This window comes from Rattus norvegicus, chromosome 14 (assembly GCF_036323735.1).
Source record: "Rattus norvegicus strain BN/NHsdMcwi chromosome 14, GRCr8, whole genome shotgun sequence".
Taxonomy (NCBI): Eukaryota; Metazoa; Chordata; class Mammalia; order Rodentia; family Muridae; genus Rattus; species Rattus norvegicus.
Genome location: NC_086032.1, coordinates 106625204 through 106643818, shown reverse-complemented (window position 1 = coordinate 106643818; position 18615 = coordinate 106625204). Strand labels below are relative to the sequence as shown.

Below are 18615 nucleotides of genomic sequence, written 5' to 3'. Positions count from 1 at the left end.
TTTGCTTTTTTTTCCAGGCTCTGGAACTTATGGTCTTTCTGTTCCTGTGTGGTCTCTGAGCCTGGTAGGAAGGAGTGTAATAAGGTTATCTCCTTTTGGCTCCATAGGCCGGCACTCCTCTATACTTTAGCCTGTTGTAATTTTCTGCATTTGCCATCCTCTATTGAACAAAGAAGCTTGTCTGATATTACCTTAGACTGCACTAATGTATGTGTATAGAGATATGAGTTTAGAGGCCAGTCTGATACTATGTACATTTAGCAAAATAATAGTAGTAGGCTTACTCCTGGGGTCTGTGAGTGTGTGAATCATAGATTCTTGGATGTATAGTACTAGCCATGCATTTTTTTCTTTAGATTAGGCCTTAAATCCAATCAGGATTTGGTCAGTTATTCCCCTAACATGTGTGCGTTTCTACTGTACCCATGGTCATATCTTGCCATGCTGGTCATTATTGTGGAGAAAGCATTTTACAACAATTGGTGACTTTCTACCATAACAGCCAATATGAGAATTAGCCATCAGGATGGGGGCTTCCTAATAAGTTTCAACTTGATATCTTCATGTCCTGTGACCAAAATGTGGGAGTTGTCAATAATAACACCTTATTATCAAGTTTGGTGGATAACCAAAAGGAACCTCACCTGTTGACTAATAATTAATAATGTCATTATCGAGAAATATAAAGGTATCCAAACTCCTGTATTATTCCAGGAGATCTTTGTGTATGCCTGACCAACAGCTTAAGGAATCCCACACTGCAAGTGGGCTTCAAAGGACTGTGTCATCCTGTGTAGGCCAACTCCAATTATACTCTCTTCTATGAACACACACACACACACACACACACACACACACACACACACACACACACACAGAAGCTTATAAAATAATAGGTTGTCATATGTAGTTTTCAAACATTCTTAGTGTTAGTCTCTTTAACCCTAAATTGTGTTGGGAAGTTGGGCTGACAAGACTAATATGTTTTATTTAAAATTTTTAATTTTTGAGAAATTTATATACGAGTTCTGTATTCACAACATTTCTATTCCTCCCCTCTTCCAACCTCCAACATCTCAACTCAGTCTAAAATTCATGACTTCTTTGTTGGTATAAAACAGTCCATTTAGTGTGGCTAGTAATATGCACTTGTTTAGGATGTACCATGTGATACTGGTCAATCTATTATTATTATTTATTATTATTAATTGTTAGCTAACAATTAATGTCAATATTAGAGAAACATAGAAGTATGATATTTAAGAACATGCCAATTTGTGATCAACAGGAGTCAGTTTTTTCTGATACTGAAATTTTATAGTTTGAAATATTAAAACCCATTATCTTTATTTTTCACTTTATTTAAGAAACATTTATTGATTGCCTGTCCTTTTAGAGAATGGAGCATTATGAGGATAAAAAGATAAGTCAGATACATATACCATTCTTCTTTATGTAGAACAGTAGGATATAAGCAGTTACGTAAGCAATTATAAAATTTAAAGCAGATGAAAAATGTTGACAGGTGAGGTCTTACTGTATAATCAGAATTTATTTTTATTTTTAAGGAGGGAAGATAGTGTTAATGTTCTTGAATTAAGTAAGGAAAATTGGATGTGGGTCAGAAGATCTAGTTGGTGTTTTGGTTCTTGGTGTGCAGCTCTCTGCACAGGACATTAATTGCTCCGTGGAGTTTTACTGTCTTAAATGTGGGGACAATACTATTTTTCCTAATTATAGTTTGTAGTTTTAGAAAGCTTATAACAGACAATAGATAGAGTTTTATGTGAATAGTGTGTGCAAAATAGAAATTTTTTTAGAGAATGAACATTTGATTTTATAACACAAGGGATTCCTTTTCCTACTTTTAATCCCAATTAGGTGTATCATCGGTCATTCCAAGGAACAGGGACATTGATTCAACTTAAATTATTTATGGGCCATACATAGTCTCTATGGAGACTACATGGAATGTCACTCTCTTCCAGGCCTAGCCAGAATTAGTTAACTGACTTTGATGTTGATTGTCTTTGAAAGCCTGTGCTATGAAGAGGTTTGTCCAGAGTTTCTCTTTCCCATCGACTTGGGCATTTGTTGTATTGTTTTCCTTGATCCTGTTCCTCCTGTGCTGGCTGTAGCTAACATTGCACAATGTGACTAGGCTAACCTGGAGAAAGAAGAGTCAGCAGCATGGCGCTCAACCTCAATACACCTTAGAGTTATTTCAGTTCTTAGGTTCTTTAATCCTGGAATGTCTCAGAACCATCTGAGAAGCATAAGAAAATGCAGGTCCCAGGGATGCTGAATGTCAGGGCTGTAAGTTTCTTTCTAAATTCATCTCCTGAGTAATACCAGAGTAGGTGAGGTGGGAACTCATTTAGACAGACACAACAGTCAGTAGTGTTAGAAACAGCAGGCAACAATATGATACTGCTATCGGCAATGTCTTCACATTGACCATAGATGCTACTGGATGGAAGTATTTCTCAATGCTGGGAAATACTTTTTCTTTATTCACTCACTGCTTCTAAAACACCTTAGCTCAAGACATTGTGTTGGGGCCATAAAGGACACAAGTAATGACTGAAATACTTTTGCACTTGCTACTCACTAACTCTACAAGTCATAGATATGGAAAGGTTTACTTCTGTTTTCAGAGATTGAACACAGGGCTTGTTTGTGCCCTCTCTCATGAAACCATGTGCTATCCAATACAAAGTGGCTTCTAGACATAGTTGATGATGGGAAGACTGTAAATAATACTTTTGAAATTGCAAACTAACATACTGCCTTTGAATCGCCCAGTATGGGTTGTCTTCCTCACTCTGAGGTAGAATGAGCCCTTTAAGCCATGTTGTGACTGTTGCCTTTAGAGATAATGTTAGACACAGACGCATATTTAACCACTGGAGTCCTGGTTGATTCACTCTGGAACATGCTCTCTGAAGTGAGATGAAGCCACACAACTTTCAACATGCTCCTCATCTTTTGTTTTTTGTTTAAATTGTCTTATGATCAATGAGTTTTTAGTAATAAAAGTCCCCCACCAGTAATATGTAGCAAAAAGTAAAACATAAGCTACAGTGTCTGAGGAAACTTTTAGCCAATTTCAAAATGACAGTGAAAATTATGGGGAAGGAATACACCAGACTTTAGCAATATCTACCTGTGAGGAATAAGGTAAAATTGAAGATGCTTTGGGAAAGTAACTGGAGAAATAAAATGTACCAAGACACTCACAATATATATATATACATATATATACATATTTATATTATATATTAATTAATTATATTATATATATATATGTTAAGACACATGTTGGAATGAAATATTAATTCATTTCTGCTTAAAAGCCCCCCAATAAAAACCCAAAACAGAATGAACATGTTTGCTACATTTTTTGCTTCTACAATAGATGCTTGGAGAGCATGAAGTCCTGGGCAGGAGAGGGTTTGCTGGCTTTATCACAAAGAGATCATCCTTCTGATAAGAACATGGAAAGCTCGGGTAGAGCGTTAGCTCTCGAAAGCCATTTTACATTCTCCAACCTTGAGCTCAAACACAAACTGCATGCATCTAGGAACCATCCTTCCCAGAACATTTGACAAGGCAGAACCTGCATTTTCCCAGTAATGACTCCATGTAGGGTAACACTGAGGTTAATACAGTGTACATGCCTGTGTGGCTGTATCTGTCAGTAAGAATGAGCAAGAAAGCGTGTTTTCTTCCCATCTTGTTGGTTTACTTTGGGACTTCAATAAACTTTTGCTTACTAGGTCACTCACATGTTGACCACCTTTAATGTTAAAGACAAATGAGGGCCTCAAAACCCTCATAAAGGTTTGGAGTTGTGTTAACTGGCTGTTACATAGTAAAACACATTCTCACTTCCACTTTAACAATTATATCATTCCAATGACAAAAGAACAACAGGCAAAATAGTAAAGATAACTAATTTAATTTCTATTGTTTGTATGTTGGTATTTTGTTGATAGGGCACTGATTCCTGGATAAATTATAGAACATACCAACTATTCATCAGTTGTTATATACTGTAGCTATCTATCTGCTCTAGAAAACACATTTGTGTGTGTGTGTGTGTGTGTGTGTGTGTGTGTGTGAATTAGGGTTGCTATTACTGTGATTAAACACCATGACCAAGAGTGGCATGTGGAGGAAAGGCTGATTTCAGCTTATAGCTCTCAGATCACACTTTATCATAGAGGGAAGTCAGAGCAGGAACTCAAGGAAAGGGACTGGAGGGAGGAGCTGATGCAAAGGGTGTGGAAGGGTACCACTTCCTGGCTTGTTTTTCATGGCTTGCTCAGGCTGCTTTCTTATACAATTCAGGACCACTTGCCCAGGGGTAGCACCACCCAGTATGAGGTAGGCTCTCACCCATCAGTCATTAATCAAGAAAATTCTTGCCAAACTCGTCTACAGGACAGTCTTGTGGAGGCATTTTTTTCAACCAAGAGGAAACGAACCTTTTCCAAATGAATCTAGTTTGAATTGAGCTAACATAAATTTAATCAACACAATTTTAGTGAAAGCATTATTATACCCAGTATTTTCCACAATGTAAGAACTACTTTTAGAAATCAGTTAATGAATAAGAATAATGAACTTGTGAACAAACTATGTAACTTAGTATTTTTCTGCTAAAAATGGAATAAACACAAATATAAAAATTTCAGTTCTTTCTTCTATATGAATTAACAGTTATATTTTTCCTATGATAACTGGCAATTATTAAAAGTAAGGCAAAATAAAAACTACAATTGACAAATATGGCAATTTCTTTTAAAATTTCTTAAATTTATTTTAAAAACTTGACTATTTCTATAAATTTAAAGCTAATCCTGATTCTAACACTGAACGTTCATCTGTCTAGTTGCCATTCAACCAGTTTTTATGATTCCCTGCACATCACATTATATCTTGAGCTACATAAAGATAAACTTGAGTAATGTATATTACATAACACTGTGGAATCATCTCCAGTCTCAGTTTGTAGCTGCTGTGAATACAGTTCTGATTTGTGAGTGGTTCCAAAATCTCACATTGGCAACTGAAGAGAGGCAATAACTCTGAGTTATGTGAGGATCTATCACAGCCTTCCTGTCTACAGGACGGTGACTGCTGAGGGATTTAAGCTGTCTCTTCTCTTGCCGAAATCTTTGTGGCTTATAGTCTGCTCAGCTCTGAAGCTGCGCCTGTCCTTTGTAGCAGCATAATCCACAAATCTTCATAGCATTTAGACACAGCTGCCTTCAATTTGGAGAGCACTGGAAAGAGATATATAAGTTCTTCAATGCTTTTTATCATAAAACTGAAAGTTTGTGGCTTGTAGCAGTAGTATGGGAGTGCTGAGTAGCAAATCCTGAGTGACAGAACTTTGTTGTTCTGATACTGTGAATGTGTGTGTGTGTGTGTGTGTGTGTGTGTGTGTGTGCGCGCGCGCACGCGTGTGCAGGACTGGTATGTTAAGCCATCTAAAATTACTGGTAGTAGTTTATCACAATGTTGAAGAGCCTGAGACTAAGAATTTTGTCTCACCCATTGTCGTAGGCTCAGAATTCTTGTCTTGCTGCATTTGACACCTGCCTGCTGGACACTTGAAGTTAGTGGATGAAGGACTTTCCTGATGAGCACCCAGGAAATGTTGTCCTCCTCCATTTATGTATTATTTGTTTGTTCTCTATTTCCTAACAACATATACTGTATTTTTCCATATCTGTCCTTTTTATACCTTGGGTTAGGGTTTTTGCTCTTCTCAGTGCTTTGGAGAAGAAGAGGAATGGAGCAGTGAGTGGCTTACCTACTCTGGGAAGCCCAGGCAAGGGCGTGAATAAAGAATTGTAATGGAAGGTGCTAAGTTGTTCTACTGAGAGTTTTCAAAGTACATGAGCAGGCAGAAAACAAAAGAAAACAAACCCCAACAAACTGAAGAATCTCTGCTGAGAGTAATGGGAGATGGTCCACAGACTCCCCGGTGGGGGACATCTGTTGGGGTACTAGGAGACCTTTTAATGTTGAGTTCTTCACTGGTGCAAGAGTCATTTGCACAATACCTGTGTTCCTGGTAAAAGTGTCTGGCACTGCAACACAGGAGGAGACAGTGGCACCCAACAGCCATGGGCCTGCTGGAAGGTCTGCTGGGGCAGAGGAGGGAGGGTTCAGGTTTTGGATGGATCATGTTTTCCAACAGTAAGCCCAATGCTGGGGAACTAGAGGGGTGGCTTTTCAGGACATCACTCAGGCTCCTAGGTTATCTTCGCATCAGTAGCAGCAAGAATGGTGGGGGTAGAGAAAGCAGCAGCAAGCCAGACAGGAAGATACTGGGTTCACCTACAGCTTCTACAGCGTTGGAGTCAGAGTCAGGCAAAACAGAGTTAGGCAAAACAAAACAAAACAAAACAAAACAAAACAAAACAACCAAACAACCCCCCAAAACAAACAACAAACAAAAGCAAAACAAAGCTATCTTTGCCTATGAACCATTTCGGCAAAGAAACAAGTGTCCACACACGGCAAGTTCTTGAGACACCTTAATCAGCAGTTACAAATATCTGCTATTTAATAAGTGCTATTGCAGGCACTTAAATAATTGTTGAATTTTTTTAACTAGTATAATGCCAAAGAGCAACCAAGCAGCTCATGTGAGTGTCTGGTTGTTCAGAAGTAGAAATGAAACATCGATTAACCTCTGACCGCAATTAAACAAATGCATCTCTCTGTGTATCACTTGCCAATAGCATCCTGCAAAATGCTTACTTGTTAAATAGAAGAGGAAATGAAGAGGCTTGTGCAGCTTTGTGTCCACAGCACAGTGCAGCTGGGCACCAGGAATGAGCACCCTAAATAAGCTAAGCTAACAGGACCCTTCTCATGTTCAGGCCAGATGGGCAAAGGGGAGAGGGCTAACTAGGCAGGCATTGAGACTACATCAGGACTCCAAGGACTGGAGACTTTTTATTTGGACCATTAGAAAAGGAAGAAAAACAATGGAGTTTCAAAGCATTTCATTCTCTTTAATTTCTTATTGTATGATGTCGGATTAGTAACTGACACTTAAATTATGATTTTTATTATGAATATTCTGAATATTTTACCTTTTTGCCAAAGAATAGAATACCATTAATACCCATGGTTGGCTACCTAGTGTGTGACTGAATATCTGAAAATAACCTTTGGTGAAGAGAGAAAGCTCTTGGTGTCTTAGACAATAGCCCCAAACAGAAGAACACTGCACCTGTGTGTCTGAGAGTCTACAAAGCCACCCCCAAATCTACATTTTGGGCCTGCCCTGTTGTGATACAATTAAAAAAGTGCAGAAATGGTTCCCGCCAACTCCTACTCCATGCGTATCCAAGAGCTCTAGCTGTTTCTCTGTTAGCCACTTTCACACACTGTCCTCTGAAGGTTGTTAACATGCCTGACACACACATTGCGTTCCTTGTTCCTCCGGTTGTGCGAGCTTTGCCCCACGCCATGCTACCCCCAATCATTCTATAACCTAGCACGGCTTCCTGTCACAGACTCTGTTCAAAATCCCAACAACTCAGTGAAATCATGACTCAACAAACTGTAACCCAACAACCAGATTTATATGTTAAATACTCAGTGTACAATACATCCACACAATTAACTCACAACCAATTGACAAGGATATAAACTGCCCACCTAGATAAGATAAATTTGCTTATAGAAATTCATCCCTTAAGAAATATTTGTAACAGATTTTAAGCCTTTCTTAAGCTGAGATACATAACTAAATATTCTGTTTACCTGATAAAATGTTGGACTGGGTGTTACGCTTTTAAATTACAAAATGATAATAGTGGTGCTCAGCTTACATCTGAGAGAAAAGTTTATTTTTTTATTAGCCAGAAAGGGTGAAGTATAAGGATGATGTCATTATGCAAGTGAATGTTGGCACAAGTTAGATAAAGGCCATGATTGGACAGTAAAAGAATAAGGCAGGGACAAAGTTTTTGTAGGGAGGGAGAGAAGGAGAAGGGGAGAATCAAAATGAAGACTGAGAAGGATGACCCAGATCCCAGTGGGTCGTCTTGATTGCCAAAGTAGCTGGGATGGATTTCTGTAGGCAAATTTATCTTATCTAGATGGGCGCTTTATATCCTTATCAATTGGTTGTAAGTTTATTGTATGTATGTATTGTACATTGAGAATTTAACATATAAATCTGATTGCCGGGTTACAGTTTGTTGAGTCTTGATATTACTGGGTAGCTGGGATCAGAGTTCCCTGCTGGTCAGGGCTGGCCAGGGCGACTAGCAATGGGAGCGGAGAGGCCGCTGGGGCTAGAAGATAACTAGACTAACATGGCATGGTGCCTCACTGGAGCCAGCCTCCATTGAGATAAATTAAGGTTCGTTCTATATGGCTCTATATGGTTCTATATGTGCCAGAACTAAGGCCAGGGAGCCACCACCCCAGTCTGAGAGCACCAGGGGCCCAGCATGGAGCAGTGATGCGTGGGAACTCGTCATGCCCATTTTTAACTATACTGCAAGTGGTAAACCAACATGTTAGGCAAGAATCCACTCAAAATTGACGTTTTTCAGCCAGAGAAAACTTTATTTTCTAAGTTAAAGAGGGGTCCAGCACGATGTGGAGTCAGGTGATGACCTTAGCATGGAACCTTAAACAAAGGAACAGAGGGGGAGTCTGCTTACAGACTCTAGGTCCCCTGCCGTGAAAAGTGCAGGCTGCCTGCGTCCATAGCAGATGGCGATTAGGGTATGATTTATTAAAAAGGTTGGTTTATTTGCTTTCATTATACTTATATACAGAGTTTGTCTGAATCATGTGGGGAATTTCGCCGATGATTAGGAACTAAGATAGAAAAAAATTAAAATCTGTAACACCAAGCAGAGTGAAACAGACATATCTTAGAGAGTTATTAATAAAGTCTGATGCTCCAGGTAGAGAGCTTAACAGATCGATGGTATAAAGATATAATGCTCTAATAAGTCTTACAGGATACTCATATTCTTTCTAATGTGGGCTCCATGGGAATTTTGGGTTAAAATCCTGGGGTGACAAGTTGCTTACTTATTGGTATTGATATTAATAAAAAGTTGATCAAATTGTTTTATGAACTGCCCCCACTAAGGCCATATGGCTTGATGATGCTGGCTAGTAAGGGTTCATGGTTATTTCTGATATTTACCAGAACAGGAAGCTCAGGTTCCCTTAACTTGAGCTCCACGGCAATTTTGGGTTAATTTCCTGATATGACAGATTAGAAAAGCCTAATCAGGCTCATACACTATTGTTTAGCTTACTCCTTTTCTTAAACATCATTTTAATTTTTATAATGGATGTGATTTTGAGTTTTATTATATTATTCCTCTGGGAGAGAGTACAAGATACAAGCTTTTCTGGTTACAGACTAAAGAGCACAGTATTTTGGGGGAAAGAGTTGGTCTTTGTGTTTTTAAAAAGGGTGATTAGGGTCTGGACACTTTCCAGAGTTATACGTATCAGATTTGAAAGAGGGAGACCACCTGAAAAATTAGATTCAAGAGAATCAAACAAAGAGTTTTCTTGATGATGCTAAAACTTTTGTCTTGAGAATTATACTTTCCAGACTGTACCTGCTTGGATTCCTGATCTCATGAGCTTTTCAACCGGGTCCAGTCACGACAGACACATCAGTCTACAATTCATTCCATTTTCCCTACCCCCTACCCACCCAAAGATATTGCAATGCCCACTTACAGCTTGAAGAGGTTATTGAAGAGTTGTTGCCCCGATTCCCTCGACTTTGGGCAGCTGAAGGTGGTTATTCTCAGGTTGATTTTATGAGGAATCTAGAAATGGTCATAATTTAACAGGGAGGAATTAGATAGATTGATTTGTACAGTCATAATCCCATTTGGTAACTAAGCTAAAGTCATATCTTTACTTTGGTATACAATTTATTTTTAGCAAAAAATTTAAAAGTGCAAGGTTTGGATCCAATCCTTCTATTGATGCCGTTACAAACTTCTGAGTTGATTAAACATCTGAGTTAAGGGCCAAATAGCAAATTCATGGCTCTAAGTTTATTGTTAGAGTGCTTTCAAGATAATATAGTAAGATAGTTAATGGACAACAGTCCAGATTACCATATATACATATATATGTATATATGGTTTTCAAAGATGTCAGAAATCCACAAAGTATGACATTTAAAGTTATTTATCTTTTGTTGAGACAGATCTGCTCCTAACAGTTCCCTTTGGTGGATTTAATGAAGAAACTGAGTATCTCTACCTCCAGGAGAAGCAAAACTCTGGCTAGGCAGCCAGTGGTCAGAAATTGCCTGTTTCACCTACAGACTTATACTGTCCAAAAAAGAGGCACATTATGCAGAATAGTTGACTGACTACTCAGGCTGTTTAACTTTGAAAATATATATTTAATTAGATAGTTATCAGATAGTATACAAGCTAGCCAGGATATAACATGAATTTGAGGCCTTTCTTAAGCTGGAATAGATTACTAAATGCTCTGTTTAACTGATAAAATGTTGAACTGGGTGTTTGGTATATTTTATACTTTATAAATTACAAAACGATAATAGTTGTGCTTAGCTTACCTTTGAGAGAAAAGGTTGTGTTTTTTTTTAATTAGACAGAAAGGGTAAAGTGTAGGTTGATATCCTTCTGCAGGTTAAGACAGACACAAGATAAAATGAGGCCTGTCATTGGACGAGAAGAAAGGGAGGCAGGAACAGTGGTTTTAGAAGGAGAGGGAAGGACAGAAAGTGGGAAGCAACATGGAGGCAGACGTAAATGATCCTCGCCATGCGTCTCTACATTGCCCTTTTCATCTTGGAGAGAATTTAGTTAGGGCTGAGGTAAACAAAGGTCCCTCTGAAAATGTCCAGTGCAATTCTTACAAATACAAGTACACTGAAAACAGGAGCAACCCAGAAAACAAGAAACAAGGAAAAGAAGCTATTTAGATCTCCACAATCTCAACTAATGCATACTTCTCAGGACAAAGAAGAGAGGTTCTTAGGATGAGATTCTATGTGCTTACATTCATCTTCAGTTCCAGTTCCTGATGATGCTATTTCAGGGCCCTGTGCTTATGGGCCATCTAAAGCTGACCCAAAGCTGCCCAATAGGAGGCTGATGCTGTCCACTGAACTTGATGTTTCATTTCCTTAAACAAATTTCCCTCATTCTGAGCTCAGTTTCCATTACTTTTTCCAACTGTTTTTCTCCTCTAGTTCAGTGCTGTAAAGTCTGTTTACTCTAAGCATGAGACCATCATAGACAAGGTAAACAGGGAGGATGTGACACGGAATGAAAAACTCTCTGTGTCCACATTCATAAAGATTTGGAAGAATGAGGATGTGCTTTTAAAAAATATACAATTTAGTTCAGTGTGTTGTGGTGTCAGAAGTGTTAAAATCAAGATAAAATGTCATTGCTCACATATGCAAAAGAAAAATAAATGGGTATTTATTAATGCACTTCCTCAAAATAGGTATTTAATTTAAAACAGAGAATTGTTTATAGTTGATCTAATCTAGTTTAATTTTCTTTTAGTCTACTAAAGCTTTATTAGGAGTGATTCTTGGAGCTGTGAATTGTGGCTCATTATTTTGTATTTAGGAACTTGTTTATGGAGAATCAACATTTGTTAACAGAGCCATGTTCTCCGACTCTAAACTTCTGTATATTCTTTACTTGCAACACCTGAGCTGTGAGGAATTGTGACTGAAATTCTATTCTCATGTTTCCACAAAGTGAGTTACAATTCAAAATGGTAGAACTGGATGCAATACTCAAAGCCCTAGCCATTTAAAGCATACTTATTAATAGACGGACATAATCACTGAATGATATATGGCCAGGGAAAGATGGGAAATAAGGTACACAGGGTCAAGCATATATGTCAGTCATTATTTGTTATAATAAAAACTTATAATTATAATAATGTTTGAGACAAGGCCTCATATAGTTAGGTTGGCCTTGAGTGCTTGATCCTTCAGCCTCTCTTTTCCCAAAGCAGGGATTACAGGCATGAGCTACCATGCTTGGCTTGGTGTGAAACTCGCATTGAGTGAGTAGAGAAACTCATATTATGGCTCCTTGTGTTTATACCAACTCCTTAAATATGTTCTTCCTTCTGCAGCAAGTCTTAGGACCATGCAGGGTATCTCTCTTCTTGTAGCTCCACATTGGACGGGAACACAGAGATATCTGTAATGAGCAGCGTGACCTGTCCCAATTGGAAAATGAGGTTTTGAAAGGGCCGGAGGTTGTACTGTTTTTACCCCTAATTGAACCAATACATTGAATTCATACATGAAATACTAACTACGTTTATGGACCTGACCCCATTTTCCAGCAACGTTATGAATCAAAACCGTGTTAAACAAATTTTCTCTCAAGGGGTTTCAAATTAACAGTAACCATCTTGAAACTCCCAGAGGCAGTATAGCCAAGGGAGACTCAAAGAGAGTGTTCTTTTGAGTTTCCCTTTAAGCAGACCTTTGGTTGTTTCCTACTTTCTTGTTGTGTCCTTGAACCTCATTGTTCACTCTTATTCCCCTGCATCTGCACACATACCCATACCTACACACTGCCTTTTCTAACCTCTCTCTTTCCTTCCTTGAATGACTGCACCATCAAGTATTCCTGTTTCTTTTCTCAGTGTTTTGCCCCTTTCTCAAATTCTCCCTTGACCCTTTTATATATTTTCTGGAACACAGGTTCTCATTCTGAACAAAGAGTGATTATTATACTTTTACAAGTGCAAATTACCACTTGTTGCTGGTTGTTTTGCTGTATTCTTTTGTTCTGTAATTTTCAGTAACTGCTTCTATAACAACATAATGACTGTTGTTGTTATGTGTTATGCAGATGTTTTTTACAGAACAGGGTCTGGAAGATCTCTGAGGCAGGTCTTAGTTGTATACTCGCTTCTGTGTCTTAAAATGCCTTATAAATATTATATTGATCAATTTGCCTACCAGATACTCCAACTCTATGTCCCATCTAACCTTGCCTGCAGTGTCATTTTAGGGTAGAAAATAAAACGTATTTCTAGAGAGATTGCAACAAAAGCAATAAGTCTATTTCAACCAGTCATTAAAAATTTGGAAATTCTTGATAGCTATACTGTTAGTTGCTAGTAAAGGTGGATAGTGAGTGTAGTCTTTGAGAATCAGGAACCAGTTTTGTCATGGATTAAATAAATTCCTTAACTTTCTTAATCCTCAGTTCCACCATCTAATTTTAAATGAAATAATGATAAAAAAGAAACTTAGCAGAGCATGTGAACTTGCAAAACATGTGATACTATTAGTACAATAATAATTCTGCTTAGCATTAGCAGAGATTATGCTAATGAAGGCTAAGGAAGAAATCAGCCATTGGAGTTATATACACTGCGGTTTGCTCAGGAGCCAAGAATATACATCATATCAACATTATACATTATTGAATTAGTTGTGCAAGTACCAGCATGGTGTCTACTAGCTGGCCCCACAATACCTCAAGGAGACTACTATGTGAAAGGGCTAGGGAGTTCTGAGAAGGTAGTTCATAGAAAATCACACCTTCCCATACACTAGTTTTCCTTATCTAAACAGAGCTCTAGCTGTACAGACCCATGACCTTGAGAGGAAAGTCAGCAGCATGCAGGGGAAAAGACAGCAGAAGGGGAAATGACCCGTATACAGGAAGCCAGCAGAATGAAAGAGAAACCCACTGGGGACATTGGGATTCTGAAAAATGAGGACTGTTAGAATTATAAACTCAATTAATTAAATAAAAGCCACTATAGAATGGATACCAATGGACTCCACATCCAGAGGAACATCATGGATGGAGACCAAAGTTAAGGGAATAACTATCTTCAAACATCAATAAGAGAAAAATTAAAAGAATGGCCACACATCTACAAATTCTGGATACAGTCAAGAGACTAGATTTTAAATTATACATGCTAGAAGGATCTGAAATAATAACTAAATGCACAGAGGATCCAGTCAATGAAATTATAGCAGATAACTCTCCAAATATAGAGAAAGAAATGGACAAGCAAACATAAGAGGCCTTTCTTGGACAACCTGACCTGAGCTCAGGATCTTCCTGCTTCTGTCTTCTAGATGTGGGGCTACCCATGTGTGGGGTTACGCAGGTGTGTGGTTACTCAGGTGTGAGGTTATGTATGTGCTACCAGGCCTTCTTTTTATTAATATATTTATTGATACTGTTTAATTAGGAGTCTCCAAATTCTGACTTATAAGTTTTCTATTATTTCTCTGTTCCAATTCTCAGGCCTCTGACAAACTCTGTGCTTTTCACGAAGTCAGACACTTAAAGTGTTCAATATTCTTGTAAGTATAAGTGTTCCACTAACATAAAATTCCCTTTAACCCATATTTCTTTGTAGATTAACTATAGAATGAATACAAAAAAAACCCTCTAAATTTATAAGGTAGAATCTTCTCTAGAAAGTAAGAAATTAACCATATCCAACAAAGCTGGTTATGACTTTGGAAGCTACAGAAGGAAGAAAAATCTAAGCCGAAGGTTAGGTACAAAGAAATGAATGCAGAGATCACTCATGGCAAGGGGAACTGACACATTTATAGGGAGGCTGCAGAATCTTAGTCTTATGTGGTACTTCTATTTATTCAAGTTCTATCAAGACAATTCATTGGAATATTAACCAGCTCTGCTCGTTATTGCTCACATGCAGTATTTTCATAGTTTCTCCTGAATGTTTTTGTATATAGAAGGCAGTCCATCTTAGTTGCATGTTTTTAGTTTTGTAGTATTCAGCAAATACAGTCAAGTTGTTTCACTGACTTTAACATGAGAGTTGGAGTTCCTTAGTGTTCCTTAAAGCAGAGCAGAAAAATTCTTAGTGTGGCAAGCACTGTTAACAACTCGTGGCTTTCCTCATGCTGGCAGCAGATGAGAGAGACAATGACTGTAGTTCTATGATATTGCAACGGCATGCATGTACACCAGCATTTTTGCTCAAAGTGTATGGTCATCAGAATCTCCTTTGTGGATTTCTATGTGTGGAGATACTGAAGTACAAAATGTAAATCTTGTTAAATATTGCATAGGGTTCAATCCTATATATACAAGAAAAAACATCTATTCTTTAGTTGTTAAAATTGGAGAAATATAAGGATGACAATATCCTAGAGGTCATGTTTCACAGAACCTTTCGATTCATCATGGAGCTACATGGAATTCTACCTACATTATAGTCATAGGGTAAACTTCTTGGGAGAGAACAGCCCTCCCAGAACCATATAGGACAAGGAGTGCTGCTAGCACAAGGTCCAAGGGTGAGGCTCCATTGGAATAACTTCTTTCAGTGGACCTTAACTCCATGTTGAAACGTGAGAATCAATGTACCTAACCAGAGTGTTTGCCTAAGAAATATAAGAGCACCTGCCTATGTCTACAAGAAATGTGTGGTGGCAGAGAGAAGAGCTGCAAAATCACAGTGATTAAAGTTCTTGTGTTGTGACAAAACTTCTTTCTTATCAGGATTGAGATACATCCACATTTGACATATCCCTCATTACAGACATGGGGAAACTAATGTGTCTAAAGTGACAAAATGTTCTCTAGTGCTCCCTCCTGTGCCTTCTCTGACTTAAAATAGTACCTGTGTTTGTTGATACAATCACTCCACCAGCCATCTTCCTCTCATTCAACTCCACAAGTCTTGTTAATCCTACTCCGATTCATAGCTACTAGACATTGGCTACTCCTGCCGGCTCAGGCCATCATTACATCTTATTTTTGTGAAAGTATCAGGGTTAGAGTTTTCACTCTGTCTTCTTTGCAAACCTCAAACCATTTTCTTTTTATGGCAACAATGATCTTATAAAAGATGTTCAGGGTTGTGGTGCTGCTATGGTTAAAATTTTCAACACTACCTACCATGCTTGGACTAGAATATTCTCCAGGCTTGTGTGGTGCTGTTTAGGGAAATTGTGGAACCTTTTGGAAATGGAGCCTAGTTGCTAAACAGAGAGATAAAGGGATGGACTATTGTGTTATACCCATCTCTTTTAAGTCTGAAGTCTCTGCTTCCTGATATGCAGTAGAAAAGGACTATTTCTGTGGCCTGTCATTATCACCAGCATACAGAGAGACCACATAAGTGTTTGTTGAATGAATGAATGAATGAATTAAAAAACATGGATGGTTGAAGCATCTGATGTGAAGACAGATTGTAGGCTCTGTAGGGAAGAAGCCCAAGTTAAGACATGATAGAAACTCTAAGGTTCTGAATGGAAGTAAACAATGGTTGTGCAGTCTGGCTACTGCATCTGAAAATACTGGGCTAGGACTGCTGTTGAGAACTCAGAGAAGGGATTTCATGGAATAAGTTCATAGGACTCAATAGCCAAATTCATAATCTAAGGAAGGATGTGAATGAACAGGGGTAAGTGTCAAAAGTTTCTGGACACCTGGACACGTTTCCAGATGTTGGTATTATAAGAGGTCATCAAATGAACTCTGGATGCTAAGACAAACAAACAAACAAACAAACAAAGAAACAAACAACGACCACCATTAACAACAAAAAACTTTCAAGAACCAATAGGCAAGATTTATTTTGTATGGTTCCCTTTTCCTTCTTCGACTCTGGATGTAATTCAGGATGAGCCAAAGCAAACACTACACCTGTTTTGAAGCCAAGAGCTGTTATTCAGTGCTTTGTCTGCCAACAATGCATGATGGGGTCATTCTTGTTGCACTGGGGAGGAAACAGAATGCCCAGAGCACATGTGGTTTTGTAGCCCATGTTTTCTGAGGGGAGAGATGTGCAAATGCCACCACAGCCTACAATCCAAATTAACATACAACACTCAACACCCTAAGGAAGGTGTCCAAACATAGAAAGTTGCATTTAGGATTTACTTCTCATTCCTTTACCATATTAAGGAGTCAACACCCTTCCTAATGAGTGAGCTCCTAGCTGAGTAGAGTTCCTTTAAAAAAAAAATGAAAGCTGATGTCATGAATACCTTAGCATGAATTAGCTAATGACCCTACAGGAAAACTTCTGACCCCTGTGTGGTGAATTTTTTTTTTTTGCCAGAGGTCTCCCCTTCCCCCAAGTCCCTGGGTCCTTATGGCTAATGAGCATATGTGGGTAGAGAGCTCAATTGGATTGACTGATGTATTGATCTATGGGAGCAAAGCTAAGCTTAATCTTTCCTTGCAGCTGTGCCATTCTTCACATATGTCTAGAGAAGCTTGTTGTTTTACAACAACAGGCTTGGCCCTGTTGTTGTAAAACTAAAAAATAAAAAAAGTATGGTTGTCTTTTATCCCCTACTTGGTCCGGCACTGCCATGTCCCAAGATATCTGCTGGATATCTTAATTCTCAGTCAGCAAAGCATCTCACCCACTTTGCTTCATCCCATACCACACTGCCAAAGGCCTCTCTCTGAGCCTGGCAGCAATCTCTCTACCTATCTAGTTCCCAAGGCAGGTTTCCATGCCAGAAACACACCCCAACTCCGAGGCAGCCCAGACCAGCTGCCCCACACTCCATTACACTTAAATCTACACATGAAAGAACATACAACACAACAACTTTTGGCCCAATTGATAAGATATAATTGCCCAGCTAAACACACAAAGCCCAGTACCATCCATCCCTTAAGAACATTAATAACAACCTGTAAATACACAGAGCAGAATCTTAACATCACTGGCCATATTGTCCTGCCACAGCTTGTCTCCCTCTCTTCCCTCCTTTCCATTCCAGTTTCCTCCTCTTCCTTCAAACTTCTCTCCTACCCATCCTTCCTTCTCATTCAATGACAGGCCTCCTTCTATCCTGTACCTGCCCCTCACCTGTATTTTGCAAATTCAATGGGGAGAAGGTTCTGGTGAAGTCACCTGAGTCCTGAGCACATGACTAGACAGCAGTCCTTGGGGCAGTGGAATTAGCATCAAAATACAGATAACTCAAGGGCAAAGCACAACATGGCCCAACATCCCACAAATCACCCGTTTGAACCAGGCCTACGTGAGAGTTTGATTTGACATTAACCAAACTTCTTCTGTTGAGAAGCATCTTGAGGCCCTAGAAAGAAGGGAACAAATCTGCAGCTAGTGAGGTAGGGATATTCATATCACACAAAGGGAAATCTGACCAAAGGCTCTCCCACTGTCAGAAGTATGCAAGGGAAAGTAACCTTAGTATTTTAGAGATAGGATAGTCAAGGTAGTGCCCAGCAACACCCTCCCCCCCAGAGTGAATCTGTCCTGAAGCTGTGAGGCTTCAGAGGTGCCATAGACTGTGGGGAAAACTTAGCATTCAGCTCAGATTTCAGTCCCAGGTTAGCTTCCCTGCCACACAGAGCATGCAAGCTCCATCTGTGTTGAGGGTCTGCTATGGCTATGAAGAAAGTGGTATTGAAGGTGTGGTCACCTCTCACCTGGACTGTTTGCCTTTAGGCCCTCACTGGATATCCTGGGTTTACTTCAATGAACTGAAATTCACAAAAAGATGCATCACTCAGGATTCTGACAATCTGGACCTGGGGCTCTCACTGTTACATGAACAGCTATGGAGATAAGCAG

The 18615-nt window shown here is 38.9% G+C and overlaps 1 long non-coding RNA gene across 1 annotated transcript in view; it reads right to left on the bottom strand.

Moving 5' to 3' along the window:
* LOC120096708 (uncharacterized) overlaps positions 1-18615 on the bottom strand; it is a 45356-nt gene that overhangs the window by 13663 nt on the left and 13078 nt on the right. The window contains exon 3 of the long non-coding RNA XR_005493517.2: positions 9754-9845. This is a non-coding gene — a long non-coding RNA (uncharacterized LOC120096708). The remainder of the gene's footprint in view (positions 1-9753; positions 9846-18615) is intronic.